The sequence below is a fragment of the Palaemon carinicauda genome, chromosome 32 (genome assembly GCF_036898095.1).
Source record: "Palaemon carinicauda isolate YSFRI2023 chromosome 32, ASM3689809v2, whole genome shotgun sequence".
Classification (NCBI taxonomy): domain Eukaryota; kingdom Metazoa; phylum Arthropoda; class Malacostraca; order Decapoda; family Palaemonidae; genus Palaemon; species Palaemon carinicauda.
Window position 1 is genome coordinate 57,943,477 of NC_090756.1, and position 5,489 is coordinate 57,948,965.

The window sequence follows — 5,489 nt, forward strand, 5'->3', positions numbered from 1 at the left end:
CTTCTAACACTATTGTGTTTTCTTGAACATCCCTTTGATGTTGCCCTCAGATAGGAAGCTGAGTTCTTCCCTGTCTATTATCCAGGATTTTAAAATCATTGCTTAGGTGTGAGCTCCACCTGTTTCCTCTGGAAACCTTGCATTGGTTACTCTAGAAGAGATAAACCATTTTTTATTTTATTATCTGGAAGGCTGCAACAATGGGTTGTGAGGGAAACACAAGTGTGTGTCTTTCCTTTATGAATTGTTATGCTATACAATGCATATCCAGTGATACATAGTTCACTTGATACTCATGGAAATTTCTTCTCTTTACAGGAGGACCCTCCGAAGTGCGGAAATGTTTTCTGCAATGTCTGCAGCAAGAACCTCTGCGGACATGAGTGTTGTAGGAGACACGCAGCATGCGCTGTCTCCAAGGTTGATCTCCATTATTGGGACCCTCAGGTATGTACTGTATGCACTAACCTGATTACTGAGGCTTTTGATTCCCCTAGAACGGCGGAATCAAGGGATATAGCAAGGGAAAAGCTTCGTACTTGGGTAAGGGGCTTCAAGAAGAACACCTCTGGCCCTTATCTTCCAAGTGAGAAGATGAGGGCGTATCTTTTTCCCCAGGCATCAGCTGATGCAGTGATTCCCTAGCCTCAAGAGGAGATCCCTCAAGATCAAGTCCAGGTGGACGTGGAAGTCGCAGTTGCGATGCAAGACATCCAGTTAGATGACAGGATGTCTGACCTGGACGAACGTTTGGAACAAGACCTCCTGGCAGAAGGTCAGGATGAAGTTCAAACCCCGGATGTCGTAGAGGATGAGGTCGACGAGGTGTCGGCTACTCCGGTTCAGATTCCAGAGCCTATTCCCTCAACATCGGCTGGTCTCCCAGTAGAACTGGCACAGGCCCTCTCTTCGATTGTTGGAATGATCCAACAAATGCAGAAGGAGAATCAGGAGAAGGCGGCTGCAATGGAACTGCGTATGCAGTCCCTGGCAGAATCACATGGGCCCCGGAAAAGGCTCAATGTGAAAAACCTTCCCATATGCTCAGATGCTAACCCATGGAGGTATGCTGAGCACATGCCGATGACGACTGGAAAGATCGTCATCTCGGATAAGCTGGGTTCAGTTCCCCTAGAGGAGGTAGAATTCTGGCCCAGCAAGGCATCATATCCGGACTGCTATGTCCGGCTGAGAAAAGAACCAGCTTCAAGGGAGGAGACAGAGCCGAAGGAGGTCATTATTATGGACCACGCTAAGGCTCAAGCCCTACTTTCATCCTCGATGAAAGAGAGGGGCTTCTCTAACTCGAAGGTAGCTGCATTGAGCAAGAAGCTCCCTTCTTTTGTGTCCTCTCCTGATAGAGCCTTCCCCTTTCTACAGAAAGGGTTTGCGGCAGTCCTAAAGGCAGTCGAGGCCGGCAAGCCTTGCCCCTCCCTGGAGGAGTGTAAACCCTTGTCGCTGGCCCTGCCTATGGACCACAAAGACTGGAAGGATGTCCATCTGACATTCTCAGTGGGAAAGTTGGAGGCTGATATTGCCGGACGGCAATTCGGCGAGGACCTCCCCAAGCTGTCCGACTCTCTTTTACGAAGAGAGTTCGAGATAAAAGAAAGACTGGCTGCCTCAATGTCTCATCAGACTACTCTTGAGACGATGGCAAGTGACCCCAAGGTCCATGAAATGTTCATGGTAGTGGCTAAGTCTCACCTAGCCACAGTGACGAAGGACCTTTATGGCTTCGTCAAGGCAAGGAGAGCTTGCAGGGAGTTCGTGTTCACCGGGGCTTCGGTGAGACACGAGCCAAGGAAGTTAATCTCCTCCAACATTTGGGGAAAAGACCTTTTCCCTACAGATGTGGTCAAAGAGGTTGTTGATAAGGCCGCCGTGGAGAATAGAAACCTTCTCCAGAAGTGGGGCCTGGCTATCAAAAGAAAATCTTCCCCGGATGAGGGTCCTCAACCAAAGAGGAAGAATATGAGGACTAGGCTACCGTCTCGGCCAGCCAAGCCTTTTAGACAGCAACAGCAACTGCAATTGCCATTGCCTCCAGTGCCCCAGATGGTGGCACAAACCCCGACTACCTTTCAGTGGGTACCCCAGGCTGTGCCAGGTCAGTCAACCACATTCACCCCAACGTTCGAAGGACAGTCTTCTTCCTTTCGTGCAAAACCTAGAGGAGCAGCCAGAGGCTCGTCTAGGCGCCCCTCAAGGGGAAGGGGATTCAGAGGTGGTCGTGGTCAGGGAGGCAAGACCTCAGGACGGCAGTCCAAGTGAAACGATACCGGTAGGAGGGAGACTGATGAAATTTTGGGATCGCTGGACCTTCGATCCCTGGGCCCAAAGCCTACTCAAGAATGGACTGGGCTGGAGCTGGTACAGCACTCCACCCCCATGCCTTCGGTTTTTCCAACACTCCACCCCCGTTTTGGAGGAGTACGTTCAAGAACTGTTGGTGAAAAAGGTGATCCGAAAGGTGAAGTCCATCAGATTCCAAGGGAGGCTGTTTTGTGTTCCCAAGAAAGACTCGGAAAAGCTCAGAGTCATTCTGGACTTGTCGCCACTCAACAAGTTCATAGTGAATTGCAAATTCAAGATGCTAACACTGCAACACATAAGGACCTTACTGCCCAAGAGGGCATACTCAGTCTCTATAGACTTGTCAGACGCCTATTGGCACATTCCAATCAGCCGTCGACTCTCCCCCTACCTAGGGTTCAGGCTACAACGGAGACTATACGCCTTCAGAGCCATGCCATTCGGGCTAAACATAGCCCCAAGGATTTTCACGAAGCTTGCGAGCGCAGCTCTCAAACAATTACGCCTAAAGGGAATTCAGGTAGTAGCCTACCTGGACGACTGGCTGGTGTGGGCAGCATCCGAGACCGAATGCTTGCAAGCTTCCAGTCAGGTGATCCAGTTCCTAGAGTACCTAGGCTTCAAGATCAACAGAAAAAAGTCTCGACTTTCTCCATCCCAAAAGTTCCAGTGGCTGGGAATCCACTGGGACCTTTTGTCACACAGTTTCTCCATCCCGACGAAGAAAAGGAAGGAGATAGCGGGCTCTGTCAAGAGACTTCTAGATTCCGAAAGGATATCAAGACGCGAACAGGAGAGGGTACTAGGCTCTCTCCAGTTTGCTTCAGTGACAGACCCAGTGCTAAGAGCACAGCTAAAGGATGCAACCGGAGTTTGGAGAAGGTATGCATCAAACGCGCGAAGAGATCTGAGAAGACCAGTGCCGCCTCGGCTACGTACTCTTCTCAGACCTTGGTCCCAAGCCAGACATCTAAAGAAGTCGGTTCTTCTTCAGCCACCTCCCCCGTCGATGACGATTCACTCAGACGCCTCAAAGGAGGGATGGGGAGGTCACTCTCATCGGAAAAAAGTCCAGGGGACTTGGTCCAAGCTATTCAGGACCTTTCATATAAACTTTCTAGAAGCTATGGCAGTGCTCCTTACCTTAAAGAAAGTCTCCCCGCGTCACTCGATCCACATAAGATTGGTGATGGACAGCGAGGTGGTTGTGAGATGCTTGAATCGACAAGGGTCGAGGTCACCACCTCTCAACCAAGTGATGTTAGCCATTTTCCGATTGGCGGAAAAGAAGAAGTGGTACCTGTCGGCAGTTCACCTTCAAGGAGTCCGCAATGTGACAGCGGACGCTCTATCCAGGTTCACACCGATAGAGTCGGAATGGTCCTTAGACGCAGGATCATTCTCCTTCATTCTGAATCAAGTCCCAGAACTGCAGATAGACATCTTGGCGACGAAAGAAAACAAGAAGTTGCCCCTTTACGTGTCCCCGTACGAGGACCCCTTAGCGGAAGCAGTGGACGCAATGTCCCTCGACTGGAACAGATGGTCCAGGATTTATCTGTTCCCTCCTCACAACCTTCTGTTGAGGGTCCTCAACAAACTGAGATCCTTCAAGGGGGTAGCGGCAATAGTGGCCCACAAGTGGCCGAACAGTATGTGGTTCCCCTTGGCGTTGGAACTACAGATGAAGTTCGTGCCGCTACTACATCCAGTTCTGACCCAGCGAGTCCAGAAGTCGACTGTCTGCACTTCATTACAGAAAACCCGGACCCTGCAGCTCATGATTTTCTCGCCCTTGCGGTGAGAAAGCGTTTCGGGATTTCGAAAGCCAGCATAGACTTCCTAGAGGAATATAAGTGCAAATCGACTAGAAGGCAATATGAGTCATCTTGGAGAAAATGGGTGGCCTTTGTAAAGGCAAAGAATCCGCAGGAGATCTCAACAGACTTCTGCTTATCTTCCTTCATCCACATCCATGGCCAAGGGTTGGCAGCTAACACGATTTCAGTGTGTAAATCTGCTTTGATGAGACCCATTTTATTTGCCTTCCAGATCGACCTAGGTAATGAGATCTTTAATAAAGTTCCGAAAGCCTGCGCTAGGCTCAGGCCTTCAGCACCTCCAAAGCCCATCTCATGGTCTTTAGACAAAGTTCTTCATTTCGCCTCCCTGTTGAGCAATGAAGAATGTGCGTTAAAGGATTTGACGCAAAAAGTTATTTTCCTATTTGCACTCGCGTCCGGGGCCAGGGTTAGTGAGATCGTAGCCCTCTCGAGAGAGGCAGGTCGTGTTCAGTTCCTGGATGGGGGGATCTGAACCTGTTTCCGGATCCTACGTTTCTCGCCAAGAATGAGTTACCCACCAACAGGTGGGGTCCCTGGAGAATCTGCCCTCTGAAAGAAGATGCATCTCTATGTCCAGTAGAATGCCTAAAGGTCTATCTTCGTAGAACTTCAGACTTCAAGGGTGGTCAACTATTCAGGGGAGAAACATCAGGCTCAAATTTATCTCTGAATCAACTCAGAGCGAAAATCACATATTTTATTCGCAGAGCGGATCCTGACAGTACACCCCCAGGTCACGATCCGAGGAGAGTTGCCTCATCCCTAAATTTCTTTAATTGTATGGATTTTGAACATCTCCGCTCATACACGGGCTGGAAGTCTTCCAGGGTGTTCTTTCGCCACTATGCGAAGCAAGTAGAGGAACTTAAGAGATCTGTGGTAGCAGTGGGTCGTGTAGTTAACCCTACTGTTTAACTCTGCGAGGAACAGTGGTCTTAATTGGGACGATTAAGTCCAGGGTGAGTGTGTAGGTACATACTGTAATACAAACTAAATGAGGGCACCAAGTGCCCATATAGACTGTTCCTTCTGTCAAAGGTGAACCTAGCATAAGTTCAGACATGTGTGCCGAGCGTTTCTAACGCTAATGTGATTGATTTGTAATACAGACTTTTATGACTTGATACCTCGGTATCTTATTAAAGTGGTGTTTAATGGTTTTTCTTTCAGATAAACAAGTTCTGTTTACTATCATACTTATGCTTAAAGTTTTGGGTTATCCTCTCCTATATATATTATATATATATATATATATATATATATATATATATATATATATATATATATATATATATATATATATATATATATATATATATATATATATAT